We start from the raw sequence: 21,891 nt of genomic DNA on the forward strand, positions 1-21,891 counted from the left end.
AGGCCGAGGACAGGGGCCTTGGGCGCGTGTGACCCAGAGGCAACACTCAGCATGGACATTGGATGGACTCTCATAACATTTGCTTTTGTATAAATTGAGAGATTTGGTGGTCATATTAAATTCAGCCGTGGTCTGGCTCTTTCATTCCTGCCAGCACTGAGGTGGGTTTGTGTGGGTCGGTTTAGAGTTCCCTTTCCTCCGGCGGGCTGGGCTGGTGTGGCCTTGGAGAGGCTCCATGTGTTTGGAAGCGGCCAGTGAGTGAGGGGCCTAGGGTCAGTGGGGGTGCCGGGTGCCCCTGTAGCTCACGGCTGCAGTGGACACAGGCCTCCCTTAGGTCCTACAGAGTCTTCTGCTCTGCTTCTCAGCCCTGGGCCTGGGGGCGGCTGGGCCACAAGGAGGATGCCCACCCGCTTTTCCTACAGCACCACTCCCAGTAGCAAGGCTGGGGGCCAGGGGCGGCAAGGTGGTGCCTGGTTCTAGTGTGACCTGTGGGTTCCGGCTCAGCCGCAGAGCACCAGCCGGGCCTGACCTCCTCCCGCTCCACGACTGTCCTCCCCCTTGGACCGCCCGTCCACCTACACTGAGTATCGGGCTCCACGACCGCTTGGGAGCAATGCCTCCGGTGCATTCTCTGTGACTTATACCCTGTATCGGACCCCGACTCGTAGGGGCAAGAATGCACGTCCACAGGCATCTTCTTTAGGCCGGAAAAGGCTCCCATTCAGGCTTCTGAGCACAATAGGACCCGTTTTGTCCCGGCTGCGCGAACCTCAGGCGGCAGGTGGGGGAGAAGCCTCTTCAAGAAAACGGTGCTATTTCTGCTCTAGGTCTAGTCCTTTGTCTAGGATCCTGTGGAGGGAAGGTTCGTGTTTCTTGGACATCCCAGGTCACTTGCCCAGTGCCTGTGATGAGGTGGTCTCCGTGCTTTTCCTACTCTTTGTCGAGTTCTTAAGCAGTGCTAATGGGTCAGACGGTACCACTTGACTGAGCTTCGTAACACTGACTGGGTGGGTCCTGCCTGCCCCTGTCCCCTTTGCAGAGATGGGGAAGTGGGGGCACAGGGAAGAAACTCGCCTGCCCGACACCATCTGCTCAGTGGTACCTATCGCCTCCCTCGCGAGCAAATCACACTGACTTTCTTGCCTTTTCCCTTTTTTTTTTCTTCTTCCTGGCCTTTATGGTTTTTCAGTTTAGATGCTAATGACCTAAGTGAGAACACAGAAAGAGAATGAACACAAATGTTGTGTTTTACTAAAAATATCAGAGAGACAGAGGGATTTTTCTGGTGCTCAGAAGTGAATTTCAGGTGTCGAGAGATGGGCTGGAAGTCTCGCTGGCTTGGCCCCTCACAGTCTGCACTTTTCCAGGGGATGGAAAGTGCAGTTATTTGCAAATATTAGTAAAGTGGCAGATTGTCATGTTTTGCAAGTCACTGTCCCAGTTAATTGAGGTATCTAAAGACTGCACAGGGAGAAGCCGAGGGTGTCACCCAAGAAATCTGACTCCCCAGGCTGACATATCACAAGCAGCCTGGGCTTCATTGGAGAGGGAGAAGCCAAATGTGTCCCATGTTCCTGGTGCCAGTTGATTAACAGAGTGCCATCAATGTGGGTCTCTGAGGACAGGCCTGCAGAGCCTACCCTCCCGGCCAGCAGGGGATCTGCTCCCCTGGCCAGTGGTGGAGGTGGAGCCCCGAGAAGCAGCAGATGACTCGCGACCATCCCCACATCGGAAGGCACAGCCTGCCAGTTCTTGGGTGAAGAGCTCCAGAGAAGAGTTTGCCAGAAACCCAAAATAGGTTTTAAAGGAAATGTTTTCAAACTAGATAATTAATTCCTTCTAAATTAAATGTTTGCTTCTTCTGATTAAAAACCTGATGGACGTGTTACCACAATTAGGTTGTTCTTGCCACTTCTAAACTATAATTAATGGCTCCGAAGCGTCTCTACTTGGAGGATTTACTCACAGTCTTAATGTGTAAAACATATTTAATTTTTCTTTATCAAAACCCAAGTACACTGAATCAACTCGTGTGTCTGCCCCCAGCCGCATTTAGTCCTGTTGTGATGAAATCGATCCACACTGTTCATCAGGAAATTGGCTGTTAGAGGAAAGTACCCAGTGTCTCCAAGTCTGACATCAAAATCCTGGGAACTCAGAAGGACAAAACGTGTATTTAAAATGGAACGATGGGTTTATTCTCGGAGACCAAACTGTGAAGAATGGAAAAGCTCAAACAGGGCTAATTCACTTTGGGGAGTGGGGGGCGGGTCCTCCAAGGGCTGGTTGGGGGGGGGAACGGCCAGACTCACTCTGCCTGGCTTTATTAACTCATCCGTAATTAGCCCATAGCTTCGATACAATTTAGCTTGTGCCATATGGGCTAATATAGTGCTGAACGGTACCCCCCATGCAGGTGACAGTCTGTCACATTGAAGGCAGATTAGCATAAAACAAACAACAACACACCCTTAACGACGATGGTGCCATTTGCCACGCCAGTTATGGCTGTGTAAGCACTTCCATTAGAAACTCTTATTTTCAAAGATTTTGTAAATCAGTCATTTAAAAAATCACTCTGGGCTGAAATAAAACCCAACCAATCAGCTCTTAGCCAGGAGGGTTTATGTTCAATGACACTCGAAAAAAACATGTGGCGATTGCCCCAAGTTTTGGCTGCAAACTCTCTTTCCTCGGATTCACGGAATCAAATATCAAGTGGGATTTTGTATTGAATGACAGAGAAAACTGTCCACCCAGAAAGAGACGACACTGTGCTCCTACAGGACTAGAGTCACTTGGCCGGGCGGGTGACGCTCCTCACCGCCCACACTGGCCGGGCACCATGCACGAGTGTCCATCGGAGGAGGGAGTCACCGGGAGGCTGGACCCTGGGCTCCGTTCAGGGGTGGTGGTTACAGAGTCGGGAGAACTTCGCTCAAATATCTGTGAGTTTTCTCTGTCGTGGGCTCTGCGAACACACAGTAGTGAGGCACCTGGCAATATTTGTGTTTTTCCATCATTCAAGGCCAAAACTATGAAATTGTTGAGAGCCTTACCCACATCATGGAGGGTTCTGGTCCAGTTGACTGGGCCTTGCTGGGCGCACCTCGTGCATTGATCACAATGGCTATCATGTCTGATCCTCCCCCAAAACTGTGACGGCCATACCCGGTCGTCATCAGACCACGTGAGTCTGGGGGGCCCATCAACAGGTGTAATCAATTTGAAACCACTCCAGTCTGCAAGTAGTCTTTTCCTGTGACTTCTGGTAGGATCGTTCACTTCTTTTTCCCAAAGCTAAAATTCCTTCCTTCAGGATTTTGATTCTGATTTCTTTCATATTCTGCTCAAAGCCTCCTGAGCGCCCAGGAGAACCGAAAGCCTCAAAGGCCCCCAGAGCCTGGAAGCTCTGCTGCTGATTGGTTCCACACGGCCCCCTTACAGAGCAGAAAGAAGGGAATGAGCAAGCGGAGAAGGCCCGCGTGCAGGCTTGCCCGAAATGTGCAGGAGCGAAGGCCCTGTGAGTCTTGTTCTAATCTGTTGTCTCCAACATATAAGCAGCTGGAGTTCAAGCAATTTTGAGCTTGGATAACCTAAATAATCACATCTCCTCTCCATTTTTCCTTGAGAAATGGAGAGCATCTATCTTAGCTTTGGTGGTGTATTCTACACCACACGGTTGAACGATGCGAGTTCTGCTGGCTGGGAGGTCACACCGGGAGCTGGGGCTGTCATCTCGAAGAGGACAGTATGGGAGAAGACTGGATTTGTGGGGCTGGGACATTCCCCTCAGGCTCATGTGTCCCATGGGCAAGAAGGGATGGGGCTTTGGAAGGAGGTTTAGGCATCTCGAAGCATTGACCTTGAAGAGACATCCCAGATCTTAACAAAGGGAAGCAACTGGGGTCAGCCATATGGAGATGTTTATCCTTCCTAAGGGAGATGGGCAACTTCTTGGGCTTTGGGGACAGTAAAATCATCTTGTGGCTTTTGATGCAAACAGAGCTGCGCCTCATGGGTCCCCTGCTTCTCCTGGCCCTCTGTCCAGCTCCCCCATCAAAGGTCTGCACATGAGCTCTGCTGGGGAGAAGGCATTTCCTCTGGGGCCGGTCCAGCCTTGCTCTGCTCAGGGATGTAGATCTACTCCCTTTTAATAATGCTCAAGTCATGACACAACACTGGATGGGAAAATAGCATTTCTTTATTAAAATCACTTTATTAAGTCTGTTTTTCACCAGCGTTTGGTGGCGCCGGTGTGCGTGGGTCTTCTGTACTACGAGACACGGTAGAGTCTGGCAAGTTTTTACAGACTTCTCTTTTGGAAGGCAGATTCGCAGTTTTGCTTCACTGGAATGAAATGACTCGTGCTGTGCAGACAGGAGCTACATTTTCCTACCTCTCATTGGCCATTTATGTGACTCTACGGTGTTCAAATGGTGTGATGTGTGAGGACGCCAAATGTCCTGCCATTTCATAACCAGCAGCAGATAGAGCTCCTTTCAAAATGCCACCGCTCAGAGCATCTGTTGTTATTAAGTAAGGTGGTCAAATGTTGTGGAGGACTTCAATTTTGTTTTTCTCATCACTTATCGAGCTAGAATAATATGCAGTTTGTGGACCAAACGAACGTGTTAGGGCCATTGGGCCAGTGGCTGCATTTTTGTGTTCCCGTTTATTACTGATTGTAAAATAAACTTTGGCCTTTTTTAATAAATGTTATAAAAATGCTCTGAATCGGGAGAGAGTCACGCATTAAGTTCATTTAACATCATCATAATTAAAAATGCAACACTGTCATGCATTCGGGACCCATGCCTGTAAAAAGCCACATTGCCCAAACCGAGAAATCTCACGGCTACCTGCCAAACCTCAGCACGGACGTGGGCTTGGGGGGGACGGTGCCCCACGCAGGACTGTGCCCTTGCGTGTGGCCCGCTCCGCTCCAGGACCTCTGCAAGTCCCTGGCTGATTAGATAGCATCTCCAAAGGAATGCTTTTAGCTGCCTCACACTTCACTCTCAAGGAGAATATGAACAATAACAAAATGCAGGCAGAGTCAGCCCCAGACAAGATGATTTCGTCTTGGTGAAAAAGTCACAAGAGAGAGAACTGTAGAGGCTGGAGCAATCTGGGGAGTGTCGACAAGGCAGAATGCGCTCTCCCCAGGCTCCCCGTGAGCTCGGGGCTGCTTTGATATTTGAAGATGATGCAAACCAGAGGGCATAGGGGCTGGGGAGCTGGGGGATTCATCTTGGGTGAGGGTGGGTTGCCTTGCTTCCGTTCAAACCTTCCCAGGCCTGTCTTCAGAGCTGCTTTCTAGCCTCTTACCGGGAGCCCCCTGTGCCACCTACTCCCGCCGCCTCTTCAGGGATACCCCCCAGATTAAGTGGGTGCCCGTGTGTCTTGCTGCATGGGCCACGTGGCCCCAAGAAAGTTTAAGACATGGATTCGTTTTAAGAGGGATCAGCATGTCAAGACCTGTTCCAATGAGGCTATGCTGCAGGAGTGGGCTTCTGCCCGGCATTTAGAATCTGTGTGGGCATGACCCCCAATCCTGGCCTTTACCTAACATGAAAGAAAGAAGTAGGATCCATGTCCTCAAATTTCAAGCTATATTTTCAAGGAATTTCTCAGCACAACTGCTTTCATGGAGGCTTTATATAAATGGTGAGTGAAAAAAAAAATCAATGTTGAAAGGAAATGCGTTATTTCTTTCATGATCGTTTGGCCAAGGAAACCATTCTAGGATGCAGGAACGAGGGACAGTTAGCAGTGGTTTTGTCCCTGCCACAGAGACAGGAGTGAAAGATGGGCATGACATGCAGGGGCTGGACTTCTCTTTAATGGCACAAAGGACGTCCTTTGATACACATGAGGATGACCAAACAGACGGAAAAGCACACTGCCCATCAGTTCGGACACTTGAGTCCCTGCTCTCGAGACTACAGGAGCAAATGCCTTTTCTCCCAAATTCTCTGCTTGAACACACAATCTCTCCTCTGTCCTCTGTCTGCTCACATTTGGTTTTATCAGCCAACCAGGGGCCCAACCAGGAGAGCACGTGAATCCTGCCTCTGGGCCCCTCTTCCCCTATAGCCCCCACCTCAACCCCAGCCACAAGCCACACCCTATGTGGCTTCCACCGAGCCCAATAGTATGGATTCAGGGAGACAGTGGTGTCTATGCTACCCGTCTACTCCAGGGAACTTGGGCCACATCACAACAAAGGTGAATGATGCCCCTCAGACGGCAATGCTTTTAAATCACAGTTAAAAGACAACCCAGTTGGGCAGCACCCCGTGTCCCCATCACTGAAGGGCCAGCCCTCCAAGTCACCCGAGCTGTCTCTGAGCATCACCAGTGAATTCGTTCTCTGGTTGTCCTACTGTGCACGCCAGCCTTCTCCGGGGCGTCACTGTCTCTGTAAACCAATTTCTGTACCGCAAACTCCCGCTATTGTTACCATCACCCACCCAGAGGCACTGGTGTGTCCCATGCCGCCTCTGGGCTGGGGCTCTGCCGCAGTGATTAGCGGTGTCCTGCCAGACCCCACAGCCTTGCCTGCCCCTGCTGGAATGGCCCTTCTCACATTATGTTAGAACCATACACAGTGGCCGTGGCCTCTACATTCCCTTCTGAGTGCAGCTTGATCTGCTGCTTGCAGAGAAATAGCCTCTATCACAGTCTATGGAGGATGGGAAAGACCTTCCACAACATTCTGTCCTGTCAGTTTGAAGGTGGAGAAGCTGAGTGTTGGAGAAGGGAAGTTTCCCCGAAGTGAGCCAGGAGTGGTGCTTGGGGCCTGATTTCTGTCCCTGATGCATCTCATGCGGTGCCTTCTCTCCCGGGGCTCCTTGGTTCCTACATCAGCCTGGAGGGCAATTCTTCCTCCAAAGGACTTGGTATAAGAATCTGGTCTTCCTGCCTTTGTTCCATCTTTGAGGTTTGCCCAGTCTGACAATGTAATGTACCTGCCCAGACATTTTCAGTGGCTTCCCAATGTCTAAGAATTATGTTAAAATACCCACGCTTTGTCCACTCTACCACTGACCTACCTGCCATCACTCGTGTCCATACGCCAGCCTCCTTGATCTGTTCCCCGACGCTGATGGTCGATTTTTGTTTGCGAAAGCTTTCCATGCATTTTACGTATGTGGGTTTTCAGCTTCCAAAACTCCTGCCCCGAACCCCGAGCTTTGGCTCTTCACTTATGTGTTCTTCATCCTGAAGGCTTTCCCGGGCCCCCTTAAGTCTGGCCGAGGCACATTCCACATCCTGCCCACAGCCCCTAAAACCCTGCAGTGCAACCTCCTGTTTACTTGTCAGCTAGCCTCGCAGAATGTGAGCCTCACGGCATGGATTTCATCCTAAGCACCAGCCCCTAGCAGGCTGCTGGCGCTCCACGAATGTTCCTTCAGTGAAGAAGCAATGGATGGAGACCTTCTCCAAGGAGGCTTTCCCATGACCCAGGACAGCCATCCTCACCCGGTCCTCCAAGACCCCGCTGTGCTTCGTTGGTACCCTTGCATAGCTCTTCGTAACAGCACCTCATGCCATAATGTTCACAGCAATGTCTGTGCTGTGTGATATTCACAAAAATGGATACAGCACCCGGGACTGGCAAAGCGTTCTACTACTCACTTATTCTTCCATGAGCTTCTCCAAGTGCCAGACACTGAGTGAGGGACAGAGTCCCACCAGAGAGGGCACCTGCTTCTTGAGGGGCTCCCTGCAGAGAACTATGGGGGTGGGGGATGGGGGCAACTGGGGGGCTTCCAAGAGGAGAGTTTGGGAAAGGAAAAGATGAATGAGTGTCCGTGAATGCACACAGGAATGAATGAAATAATGAGAGGATGGAGTGAGGGCAAGACTGGTCACCACCTGGCTCCCCTTGGTGTCACTTCCCCACCTGGTTTGACCTGACCTCTTGGCCATCTGAGGATACCCCCCAGGAGTACAGAAGTTGCTTCCCTGCTTCCTCCTCTTTGCCACTGTTTGAAAAGAGGTGACTTGTTTCTGGAAAAAGTTCCTGATTGTCCAGAGAAAGAGCAGTCTGGCCCATCCTCCCACTCAGGATCCTTTTATATTCCTGAGGAAGAGAAATGACACTTTCTTTCTTTTTTTTTTTTAAGATTTTATTTATTTATTTGACAAGGAGACACAGCAAGAGAAGGAACAAAAGCAGGAGGAGTGGGAGAGGGAGAAGCAGGCTTCCCGCGGAGCAGGGAGCCCGATGCGGGGCTCGATCCCAGGACCCTGGGATCATGACCTGAGCTGAAGGCAGACGCTTAACGACTGCATTCTCTTTTTTATCTGAAGTCAAACATAGAGCTCCTTGCAATTTTGGTCTCCTATTTGAGTTTCATGTTTGATCTTGTTATTTAGCAACCACGGGTTTATAAAAAGAGCCTGGCTTGAGGCAACCTGGGGGGACTGTCTGGGGGCCCCTTAGCTCCATAAGAGGGCAGCCAGGACCTTTAGTTGTTTTGTGCCTGATGGTTGTTAAGCCCGACACATTTTCTGTACATTCATAACGAGACCCTCCTTTCACTGCCTGTTACTCTATGAGCATTGTCTTCCTCTGAAGGCCAAGTGGGGGCTGTCTCAGCAAGGGTCAGTTCCTAGGGGCAGATGGGTGAGAAGCAAGAGGGCGGTCAGCATGTGGAAAAAGGAATAACCACCTCTGCTTATCCCTGACACCCCTAGTTTAAGGGCACTGAGTACAAGGAGGTGGATATTCTGGGCTCTGACCCCATCTGCCCCACTCCAAGGAAACTGGGTTGTCCTCAATCTTTGAGGCCTTTTGGCCATGGCAGAGCATGGGGTCCTCTCTGGGGCTAACAGTGAGATCCAGGTGTTCCCTCTTTCTTGGCTGCAGCAAAGCCCAGCCCAGGGCAATGTGGCCTTCCAATGATTGAAGAAACTAAGAGGCCACTGATGGGAAATGGGAGTTCCCAGAACATGCATTTACCACACAAAATCCACAGAACCCCGAGGGCGCAGGTATCCCCACGTGCAAGTCTTGGGATTCCAGAAGTTTGGTATGTCACTGAAAGATGTCTTACAATCAATATGATGAGGAGTTTTGAAAGTGGAAGGAGAGAAAAATCAAGGCAGACGGAGATCAGGAAGGGGACTGAGGATGATCACTGAGAAAGTATGCTTGTTTTTAAAGCGTTTTGAGAGGAGTCTAAGGTGTTGAAAACCCACTTCACTTCCCAACCATCCTGTTTCTGTCTGCAGCAACCAGCCAGCCTGGGAGCCACTGGACTCTTACCCCATCTTTATCCGCTCTTGGCAAAGAGGGCTCCAGTCACCAAGTCCTACCACTGTTCTCCTCACCCTACTGCAGATCCATCCTGTCCCTTGCCTCTGGCCCCTGCTGCGTCTTAACTGCCCGGGAGCACTGGGTTCAAATCCCAATGCTTTCATTTAACCACCCAACAATACTTACTGAGGTCTACTGTGTGGCAAGTACCGCATTGGTGGTGGGGCATTGAGCTGGTTGCCAATCTACCCCGTTCCTCTGATTTCTTACAAGCAAAGTAAAGGCTAAAAATGAAAGGCCCTAGATGAAGTGAGAGGCTAAAATGCAGTAATGGCCGGAAGCACCGGACACAGTACTAGGCACAAAGGAAGGAACTGATAAAAATGGGAGAGCAGTTGATGTTTGGAGCTACATTTTGAAGGTCAAGTAGACTTGGAAACCAAGATGGCGCTGGATGGTGCCCTAATGGTGCTCCCACCATAGCCCGGTGGGCGGGGTGCCCAGCTCCTTAACCAAACTAAAAGCTATGTGAAGAATGTAGCAATTCACGAGCCCCTTGAGGGTCCTCCCGTGACCCAGCACTCTGAGCACTGCTTTTAAATTCTTGCCCCTGTGTCTGATGGACCAATGGTCAAGGTGGGGCACTGACTCCACTTCCTTTGATAGGAAGGATGCAATGAACCCAGCAGGAAGCCTATACACCTGAGAAGAGGGGTGCTCTGAAGACTCAGAAGGTCCTAAAATCATGTTGCTATCATTACTATTATGGTTTGCATTATTAATTGAATGATCTCCTCCGCTCAACCCGACCACACTTGCAAAATACCTTGTTCCATAAGTAGGGGGGGATGTTGAAGCAGGTGGGATGCTCATTCAGGCTGGAGGGGCAGGGGGCTCAGAGATCCCAAACCACCACTCTAAATTCTTTTCACTGCACCAAGCTGTCTGCGGGTCCCACTGGTCAACCAGGATTGTGACCCATGAGGAAAAGCATGGTTTGGCCTGTGCGTCTTCAGATAATTCCTCTATCATCTATGCATCTACCTCTATCCATCATCTATCTACCTATCAATCACCCATCATCTATCTGTATCATCGATCTATCCATCATAGCAATGCTTTACAGTGAAATGTGGGATAAAATGTGTTCCTCTTAGAGATTACCTCTGGGTCAGTGGACTGATTTTTTTTTTCCTGCTTTTTTTTTCTTTTCTCAGAATGTTGTATAACAGTAGAAATAAAATAACAGGTCACCTCTATGCCTTTGGCAACTGAAAACTTTCCAAGGTGGGCTAAAAATAAGTGATGGATGAGAACTTGTTCTTCTGATAGCCAGTGAGGGAACCGGCTGGGTGAGAGGGGCCCCATTCTCTTTGGAGGAAAGAGGCCTGCCGAGTGGTGTGGACAGCGTGGGTGGTCAGGGAAGCAAGTTTGGGTTCTGTCTCCATCAGTCATGAGCCAGGGCATGCATTGTGCTCTCTCGCTCGCTCGCTCACTCTCGAGGACTTGACTCTCACGTCTAAGTCGAGGGAGTCCGGCCCTACTTCCCTGTGGCCAAAGGCAGCATCCATCTGTGGGGGCTCTTAGGGTCCTCCCTCCCTGGGCACGGTGGTCCGAGGGACACTGGTGGCAGAACCCAAGATGCGGATGTTAGCAACTTGGTAGCACTCCATCCCAAGTCCAGGACAAGCAAACACAGTCAGGAGCGGAGGCGGAAAAGGATGTTGAGGGGCAGCAGGAAGGGGGAGGTGGTGCGCAGGCTCGCCCCTGCTATGTACCAAAGGGAGGAGATGGCCCGACAAGTAGGGTGGGAAATTCTCCTGGCAACTCACTTATAACAAACTACTTCCAAAGCTGCTTTAAATCATTTACCTACTTCAATATCCCAACTGCCTATGTATTTTTCCTCTGTTCCCATCCCTACAGGCTATCTCCCGAAATCAGTAAATCCAATTTGTCATCACTCAGATATGTTTTCAGGCTCTGAACAACCATTTTTTACACAGACCAAATGGGATTAACTTCCATCAATTGTTTAACTGCAATCAAGACATGTTCATAAACAATGTAAATATATTTACTATATTCCTTTACAAGACGAGTGCCTATAACCCGCCAAGAAGCCAGGATAGGAGTGAGCCATTCCTGATGCTTTATGGGACCATTAATGAGTATGGATTGCTGTGTCTCTTTAATTTTACCTTGGCTTGAGGGAGCCTTATTTTCCTAGGGATTTGGGTTAGCTCCCAGATGGTAAGAATCAGGATCAATCTTCTTTTTGAGTTAAAAAAAATCCCTCTCCCAACCATTTTTGCCATTTCTCCTCTAGGCTCTCATTTCCCACTACCTCGATAAAAGTAACTGCCAGTGGTTTGTGGAATTTGTTTGCTAATTCCCTCGGTCCCAAAAGGTACTTGCTGGTGACAAGCGATAAACCTGACTGGCTCAAATTTCCGAAATTGTCTTGGGTTGCTACTTGATGTTTCTGGGTGGAAGGAACCATTTCTGACCTCTCTCAGGTTTATGTGCTCTGTTTTCCTCATGAAACCAAAGCGGCGCAGTTTTAAAAGGTGAGGAAGACCACGCATTTTACTTCCTTTACTGGGGCAAATCACTGTTAGGTTTATGGAGTGCCCCCCATTCAGTGGGTGCCATTCTAGGCACGAGGGATCCATCAGTGAACAAAACAGACTGATTCCTGCCTTCATGGTGCTTCCCTCCTAGTGGAGTCAGCTGGACAAAACAGGACAAATATGGTAATAAGGGAAGCCTATGTTTGGTCTACTAGGAGGGGGTAAGTGTGAACAGAAGCAAGAATAGAAAGAGCAGGGTGGTGGCCTCTGGACGGGTCCCATGCTAGTTTTCTGATGGACTGGGAACGCTCCTGGGCCCGTCATTTAACTTTGCCAAAGAGCATCAGCCCCCAGACACCACGTGTACCATTCTCCATCCTAACCTGCTTATCTCCTGCATCTCTTCCCCTGTGCTCTGCTCACTGCTTTTCTCCCCCTCGGAGGCCTTCCTCACTGCCTGGCCACTGTCCTGCTTCTTCCTCTCTTATTCTCTTATCCCTGGACGCCCACTGCAGTCCCTTCCGTGGCCGGCCTGTTGTTTGTTTCTTGGCCTCTTGGACTGTAGGCTGTTTCTTGTCCAGGGAGCCTAGGCATGTTTTGAATGAGCCCAACAGTGCTGTACTATTTATTTTCAAGGGGTAGAAACTGGAATAAAACCACGAAAAAATCTGAAATAATTGGCTTTAGAAGTATATATATGTATATGTGAATATAGATATGTATGTATATAGAAATATATATACATTTATATACGTATATGCATATCCTACGGGTATATACATACACATATACTATGCAAGTCAGAAATGGAAGCAGTTTTTATTAAAGCACATTGCATACAATTCTGTGAAGTATTTTCCTTTCGGCCAACATATCTTGCCTTAATCTGCAGATTTTCATTGATTAAAGGTGAACATTTCAGAAAGGCTTGCCTTTGTGCAAAGAAAGGTACATTTTCCTCAGGATCCAATCAGCATTTTTGCAATTCATTATTGAAGATATGCTGTTAGATTTCGGCTGATACGTTTAAGCAGATTGGAAAGCATCCTTGGACGCTGATCCCTTCCACCTGACCTGTCTTTCTGATGCATCCCAGTTTCTGTGTCCCTGTGTCCCCACAATCCTCCGCTGCCCCAGCCGCCTCCTGTCTTTATGCCCCATGAATCCCGGGCATCCTGCCATCCCATTACAGCCTCCTTCCGCACTCCCCCCTTCCAGTCCCACCGCCTCCCCCGCCTCTGACCTCTCAGGCAGCTCCTGGCACCCCTCCAGGACCCCCTACCTTTGGCTGTTAGAATCTGCGGAGCCCAGCAGCTGTGACCACTTCTCTGCTGGGCTCTGCCACTGGGCTGAATGAAAAGCTCATAGGCTCCAGCTCCCAATGCACTGGGGAAGGCCGCATGCACGGGGCTGGGGCTCTCGGCCCAGAGCCGGGACTCCAGGGCCCAGCTGCACCCCAGCCCGCGGCGGGAAGGTGTCCTTAAAGAGGACACAGAAGCCTCCCTTGTGCCACTCACCCAAGTCACGCCCGCCTGCAAAGAGCAAGGTCCCGCACAAGTTAAGCTGAAGGTTAAGTGTGTCTCCGGGTTGTGGTTTTCCCCTCTGGTTAACTCTGGCCAAGTTGTAACCTCCAAGTAAAATGCGCCCCACAGACACTGCCCTGGGACGGCTGCCGCTCAGGTCCTCGTTAGAGCGTCCATAGCGGCCATGAGGGAAGGATGGAGGAGGAAGCGGACACAGGAGCAGGGCTCCATTGCCCCGGCTTCATTCTGAAGATAGAAGAAGCTGAAGCACGGGACCGGCGGCCCGTTGTAATCATCGAGTCATCGAGGTAATGCCGTAAGGAAAATCAGGCGGGCTCAAACATTTTTGCGGGGACACCGGGCAGGAATGGCCCCAAGCCCGGAATCTCGTGAGTTCTGTGGAGTCTGAGGGGTTAGAGGTCAACTGCATCGCCCCCGAAATGAACCCCCCCACCCCTCGCGCCTGCTTCCGTCCCTGCAGAGCCTAAGTGTTGTTAGTGGGCTTCAGACTTCTTTTCTGGTTTCAACTCTGTCATTCTCCTCCTATTTTTTTTTTTTTTTTTTTTCCCAAATCGAAGGGGGAATGAGGACTGAGCAATCTGATCTTCCCCCAGATAGGAAGCAGGGATACAAGGGCTCTTTGTTTCCATCCCCGAAGCCCTAGGACTATGTCCCTGCCAGAAGGCCACGCTGAAAAGGATGCAGTCATTATTCTGCATCGTTTGCATTTCAGCCCGGCTGCATTCTGCCCTGTGTAGAGGAATGCGCCGTTCTACCGAAAATGTGTGTGCAGGGGAAAAGACGTCCTAGACCCTGCCAGAGAACAGACATGGGTGCCGGGTCTGAGCAGTCCCTGATTTCAGCTCTGTCCAAGTCCGTTCCCAGCCTCTGCTCATTTTCTCCTGCAATTCGAGTTACTGCCTGAGTTGCTTCTTCAACCTCCCCATTTAGTAGGTCAACATACACCTAAAAAAAAAAAAAAAAATACTGACTTCCACCGAATACGGGAAAAGGGGTCTGGGAAGCGTCCACAAGAACGTGGAGTCCTGCCCGAGGGGCCGGTGAGCTGTCTGGCTTGATCTAGGTGGTGTCTGAGCCCAGGATCCAGTGAGATTGTTGCCAGGTCATTCTTCTCCCTTTCCAGTGAAAGTATTTTAAAGCTGGAAGTACTCTTCGTGATAAAAAGGTTTTACAAATGAAGAAGGTGACTTTTCTAGTGCCTTCTAGCTGGTTAATTGCTGACCTAGCAGAAGGACGGAGGATTCTGACTTTCAAGCTACTTGCTTTTGAACTTTAATTTATATCTTTATGAACGAATGCTTGGCCAGAGATATTTTACATCAAAGTTTACAAGACACGTTTTTCTCTAATTTTGATTATTTTTATTGTAAAATTATCCTGTTACTTTAGACATTATTTTTAGCTGTATTTTGTGTAACTTTCTTATTTTGTGGCATCTGAGGGGTTTTTTTTTTACTTGCTTTTTTTTTTTTTTTTTTTTTAATTTTCCCCCTTGAAAACATAATATCCAGTTTTGTCTTCAAAGCTACAGGGGAAAAGACCACCTTTTATGGAAAGGCAGGTTACATAAGACCTCAGAAATGAATGAGTGTCTTACCATCCTGGTACCTGCCCCCAGATATACTCTTGGTTGGAGATCAAAGTTAACATGGATATTTTTTTAGGGAGTTTTCTAAGGTCCTGTTAGAGATCTCGGTTTCCACACACGTAGCTGCCACCTGCCAGGAAGTGATGAGCCCAGCCTGGGGCATCAAGCTTTCAGGGGCATGGCTCATGTCCCCATAACTGATGGCAACCAGCACTTCCCAAATAGGGGATGCGATGAACACCCGGTCTCGGCCACGGTGGAAGACAGAGCAAGACATCGCTTTGTACCAGCTTCTTTGAGTGTGACCTGGCAGACACCAGGGGCATCTAGACTGCTACAAACACTGAGTCGAATTAAAAACAGAACAACAAAATGACCGGCTTGGCCATGTGACGGTCTGGGCAGCGCGGTGAGCGCATACACTCTTCTGTGAGCCTCTTTTCACAGAAATTCTCCTCCTTCACTCCATCCCCCGGGGGAAGGGTTGGGTCTTGAACTCTTTGTGAAATCTTCAAACACATAATAAGAATTAATCACCATTAGTTCTCGATTTTAACAGCTGCTTGCTACCTCGATCACGGGCTGCAGCTGCGGACCCCTCTCCCTCTGCTGACATCATAATCCCATTACAGCTGGAAACTTGCACACATAAAATGCAGATTTAAGCTTATTTTGAAACAACTTCTGCTTGTTAATTGCTGCGATCTCTACCACAAGCATAAAATTGCAACTTTCATGCGGCAGCGCGGCTCCCCCTCACCAGAGGCGGGAGCGTTCCCATTCTTTCCCGGGGTTAAGAGTGGACCCCAATGCACACCCATAGCTGTCAGCCTTCGGATTATCGACACACTTGTGGACCGGATTTGTCCAGAAGTGGCGTCTGTCCATCTGCTCCTTGCTCATCTCTTTCCCCAAAAGGACTCGGCCGGCAGCTAAGAAAATGTCTTGGAACCAGGTGAGCCTGGGAGAGCTCTCGCCGGCCTGTGGCCACTGCTCGGCACCAGCTCTCTCTCTCTCTCTGCTCCACAGGGAAATCCCAGGGCTCCTTTTCTGGACTTGCTGAGTCAAGTGGGAGACATCCGGTTTGTGCCCTTTTACAACAAGACGCTTACTTGGCCCTTGTCTGCGTGCTTTGTTTTCACACACGTTTGGGCATGGCCTACAGCTTGATACACGGATGTCTCCAGCCCGTGGTGCGGCAGGTTATTAGATCTAGTGAAGAATAACGATCGGAAGAACTTGTGTGCATAAACGCATGGAGCGTGGGGTGTGTGCGTGAACGCAGTGGAAGGACTACACGTGGCTCCTCGCTGTTCTGAGATCCTGGGGGGTGGGGTTGCTGTGATGCAGTGAATTGTAGACCATTATTTGTCTTCTCGCAAATTGTGTTGTAGGAGGAGGAGTTATTAAAAAAAAACACTACCATGTTAAAACAGTAAGTTAATTTTAACTCAGGAGGATATTGGGGATACTCTGCCCAAGTTCCAGCATGAAACAGACTCGCTGACATTTTAAACCACAAAGAACAGCCCTATTTATATTTTGAAATGCTTTTGAGTGAATTGGTTTTTAGGTTAAAAGTTTCCTTTTCTCCCCCCAAGTCTTCACTCCAGTGATTTTTGTAGCGCCACCTGCTGTTCATTAGTGGAAGTGTTAAGGATTATGGAAAGCCTGCATTTTTTTTCCCGGCCTTCCAGTGCCAGTTAGGATTTATTTCAGGAAGATCCATACCTAGAGAGATCCGTGACGATGTCTGTTGAGGACTGAAGTACAGGCAAATATGGTGGTAGGCCTGCCTTTAAGAAGGGGAAACTCAGACGTCACCCAAGCCTTCCAAAGATTTGGTACCGCTCGGCAACTACGTGAGCCCTTCTTGGTCTCGGGCTGTGGATCCTGGGGCTGATGCTTCTTTTAATTGGCAGCCATGGCATCAGAATGAATTCCTGAGCCCACAAAGACGGCTTTTATTCTAGATTAATCTTAGAGGTCATTTGGATAGTAAACAATGCTTGCCTTCCCCATGCAAAGACCAGCCTTGGCAAGCTTGCCTCAGTGACTCTCACGAGAGGGAACCAGCTCTCAGTTCAGTATTCGGGCCTACCCTGGGGTAGGGAGCACCCGAAGGTGAGCCCCAGAAAGCTCCAGTTGGTTCTCTCCATCACCACCTGCTATTGTCACACGGGAGTTCTTCCAAGAGTGTGATGAATTGCCAGGCCTGTCATGCCAATGATCAAAGAATGCGGTGCCCCAGTTTGGCCAACAACTGAGTCAGGATTATTCAGCCTGAATCGCCAAGTGTGTCTTCCTCTGGCAGGATTTAAATGGACTCTGCTTTAGATTGACATCCCTTGGACAGCCTCCTTCCTCCCGGTCCTCATGTTCCCAGTCCACCTCATGCTGTTCTCACCGCGGAGCTGCACTTCACCCAAGCAGGTGACTTTCCCTTCACATCCCAGAACCTGGTAATTTTGTGTTCCTACTGCAGAGCTGGGATCCTGCTTTTTAATATCAACTGGCAGCATGGCAGTGTGTCTTGAGCTGGAAGACAGTTGAACTGTCCTACAATATATGTATAAATGTCGGCACGAAGTTTGCCGTTTTCTCTCCAATATGGGCCATCACTGCAAGGACTGATGGCTGTTCAGAGCAGACCTTAGCTAAAACTCTGTCTGCCCTGCATCTCGGGGCTTAGGAGGGATTCTTTAAGCCCCATTCTTCATGCTTGAAGTGGGGATAGACTTTGGGCTTAGAGGAGGGGTGGTTGGGACTAGGAAAGCTCACCACCAGACCCAGCTCTGGGAGAATCATTTCATCATACCTGTGTCAAAGGATGGCTGAGGAACGGCAAACTTCATCTTCACACACACACACACACACACACACACACATACACACACAATCTATTTACTAAAGCTTCTTAAATATGCCCTAGATGAACCAACTGCATGACTCCTTTTCATTACTGCACTGTTTAGACAGTTATGAAAACTAATAATGAATTTGTTTTCTTTTCTCCGTTAAATGTCACCTTGCATTCCACTGACATTCCACTTGAAATGTGGGTTTGTTTCCGAATCTGGGACCAAGGAGACCTCTCCCTTGTTTTCTCGAGGGTAGGATGGAATGAGAGCATGCAAGGGTGAGCAGTGGGCCGCAGGGCTCTCCCTTTGGCTGGAGCTAAGGGCAACTCTGGAGAAAGACCCAAGGTGGCTAGGGGGTTGCGTCTTTATCTTGTGTCTCTGCAGTTTTCTTGAGATTGCGGAAAAACTTCAGGGTAATTGGATACTTGAAATTCATGTACCTGGGCCATTTGCAGTGGTTTGTATTTTACTCATGTCCATTGGATTTCCCAGGTCCCTTCTGGTTCTGTGTTCCTAACCCGGCAGCATGTTCTTTCAGCCAGTCGGTAAACAAGGAGTCCCTCCGGCTCCTGCACAAATTCCAGAGCATGGATTGGCCATTAAGAAAACCTGTTATGGGAGCTGTTGTCGTCCTTCTGGGAAGGAAGCACATCCCCAGTATGATGTCCCCTGCTCCCCCATCCCAGGGTTAGGACTCTGGTGTCCCTTAGATGCAGGTCTTTTGATTTTAGTGATGTGTGCTCTAGCTTCATCCGTGTGCACTCAGTGATTTGTCTTTAAGTCTCCACTAATGCCTCTGATTTCATTTCACACATAAGCAAACTAGAATCCTTTGTGGATCCACAAAAAGAAGTGGGTGTACTTTGGGACCATCACACCTTGGTAAATGGAGTGGCCTTGGAGGCCAGGCTGGTGGTGAGCAGGTCCCGTCTGCCTGGAGCTACTGTCTCGTGGGTCTGGGAGCGGGGGACACACAGGTCTGTCCTGGGGGGAGACGGATGAATCAGCAGCCCTCTGAGACACCTGGACCCTCCGCCCTGTCAAGGTCAACAACCTGAAGCTAAAGTTTCCAGAAAATACTTGTCAGGCCCCCAGGATTGTCCAGACAGTGTGAGAGGCTCCGGTTTTCTTCCTACAGGTTGAAATTCTCAGAGTAGTTCCTTTCATTCAAGAAAGAAATTAAATTCCTCTGAAGCGAATGGTCTAAGTCACATTTTCCAAGAATGAAGTCAGATAAGAGGAAGATAGATCAACCTCACTGCTGGATTTAAAAGTCAGAAAGGAAGGAAAGAAGGAAGGAAGGAGAGAAGGAGGGAAGATAGGAAAGAAAGAAGGGAGGGAGGGAAGAGGGGGAGAGGGAGGACAAATGAACTAAGGAAACTCACTGGAGAGAAATTAATCATTTATATTTTGTTATTTTTGTGAATACCATTTTTAAGTAATGGTCACTACTTCTTGGATTTATAATCCTGCCTTCATGAAATTTGCAATTAAGTCAATAGGAATAATGTGGGATGAACTCTATGTAATTTCCATTGTCTGACTTCCAGATGATTATTTATTTATTTATTTATTTATTTATTTATTTATTTATTTTAAGATTTTATTTATTTATTTGACAGAGAGAGACACAGTGAGAGAGGGAACGTAAACAGGGGGAGTGGCGGAGGGAGAAGCAGGCTTCCCGCCGAGCAGGGAGCCCGATGCGGGGCTCGATCCCAGGATCCTGGGATCATGACCTGAGCCGAAGGCAGACGCTTAACGACTGAGCCACCCAGGCGCCCCAGATTATTATTTAAAAAAAAATTTTTTTAAAAGTAGGCTCTTCACCCAGCATGGAGCCCAACCCAGGGCTTGAACTCTCGACCCTGAAATCAAGATTTGAGCTGAAATCTAGAGTCCGATGTTTAACCACCTGAGCCACCCAGGCGCCCTTGACTTCCAGATTATTAAATCACTTTCAGTGATTTATTCTATGTAATTCAAAAACATACAAATAAACGAATAAGCTCATTTGATATGATCCTTCGCATAACAATGAATGTAATTAAAAAGACCCCGGTCAAAAGGTTATTTAACATTTTAGTGTTTCTCCAACAAAATGGGAGTGAATCACCCGCAAGGACAGGCTTCTCTAACATAGCAAGAGAAACAACACATCTGTTTTACAGTAAGAGAAATCTGCGGTATTAGCTATAATTCATGATTTTAGGTAAATTTATCGCCGATCCTCAGACACGTCTTAGTGATGAAACTCCCAGCAGACAGCATCAGAAGTGAAGACTCAGTGTCCACTGGCTGATTTAAGAATGGATGATGTCTGAGTGGTTAAGGGCTATAAAGACCAGTTCCGGTTCCATGATGCCTCCCACACTTGGCTTTCTGTAGTTTGTTTCTATTGACATGTAACTGACATATAATATTATGTAAGTTTAAGTTGTCCAGTGTGTTGATTTGATACATTTATATATTGCAATATGATTACCAGGGCTAGAACCTCTATCCTGTCACATAATTATCATTTCTTTTTTTGTGGTGAGGGCATTTAAGATCTCGCCTCTTAGCAACTTCCCAGTATATGACGCAGTGTTGTTAGTTGGAATCACTATGCTGTACCTTAGATCCCCACAACTCATTCATCTACTAACTCTGCAATTTTATCTTGTCAGTGACTTTTTAGGTACTTAGAATAATAGGCTGGGAACCTGAATAATACATTTCTAGTTTATGTCAAAAAATACCAGGAAAATCATATCTACCAAGGTTTTGACTGGATCTGAGGTGACACAGAGAAAACTTCTCATCTGACATTTTTATTCACTCACCCACCATTCATCCTACACACGTGGGTTGGGCTCATCCCCAGGAGCAGGGAATTCTGTCCTGAGCATGAAAAGCCCCTACGCTGTCCTCATGAAGCTTCTAGCTGGAATTTGCTCACCTGAATTTTAAGGAATTATGAAAATGAGCGCCCTTTATACAACCTCCCCCCACTTTTGCTTCTAAAAAATACAATAGTGAAATGATTGATAATAAAGTTGTGTAAAGTACAGAAAACATCCCACAGCCAAGGATTCAAACCTCTCCCTAACACAGCTGCTAGATCTTCTCTTTAATGGTTTCCAATAAATACCGAACACTGATGTCAGTGTATGGAAAGGAATATATCAGTGAGGAAGTTTCCATGAGAATTCACAGGAATTAGGCTGCACATGCCTTGTTGGCAAAAGGGGACATGTTTTCTGACCATTGAGCTCAATTCCATAGAAGTAGCCAACTGATTGGCCTTGCCTTCATGGTCTAGTTTGCTTCTTGAACCCCATGAAAATATAGGTACTGTCAGTGCTCAACCAAAGCTGTTTTCTGGGTAAATAACAAGTCATGGCTCTGTTTCCTCTTTTGTTCTTGAGGCAGATGGACCACGGGTCATGAGTTTGGTTCTGTGGTCCTCTTGGCTGGTCTTCAGCTGCTGTGTCTAGACTGTGGTCACCCATGGATGGCCATCAGACACTTGTCACACAAGCTTCCAGTGTCTGGTGGGCTTCTGGGGGTCTTCCCAGAATAGGCATGGAGCCTGATCGGCAAGCCGACCCTCTTCAGTTAAGGGGTAAACGCAAGATGTTTTGGATTCTGTCATATCTTTTACGTGTCATGTCAGTGTTCTCTTGTCGACTGAGTTGAAAGGGACCATCATTTGGGACTCAGAAACTCGGAGATCTGAGGGGAAGACCTTGAGTAAACAACACTGACAGTCAGCATGCTAATGTGTTAAGAAATCTATTCTGCGTTTATTCTCGGTGACTTAAAATAGTAGAGACCCACTCAAAGTTGAGGCTGTCTTCTGGAGGCTGTACATCAGAGGATAATCAGGTGACAACTGACTTGAGTCTCTTACTCAGCAGTCACTTTTAATTTTTTTGTGTTGATCAAATACACCTTTTTGGGTCTTCTTTTGCTTTTTCCCAAACTGAAGTGCTTAAGAATTCTTGACATCAATTCTGTTCAAAGGACAAGTAACCACAATTTCTTCCCAATGGTCTTCATCACCACCAGT

Source organism: Mirounga leonina, unplaced genomic scaffold (genome assembly GCF_011800145.1).
Source record: "Mirounga leonina isolate KUSES-001 unplaced genomic scaffold, KU_Mleo_1.0 Mir_114, whole genome shotgun sequence".
Taxonomy (NCBI): domain Eukaryota; kingdom Metazoa; phylum Chordata; class Mammalia; order Carnivora; family Phocidae; genus Mirounga; species Mirounga leonina.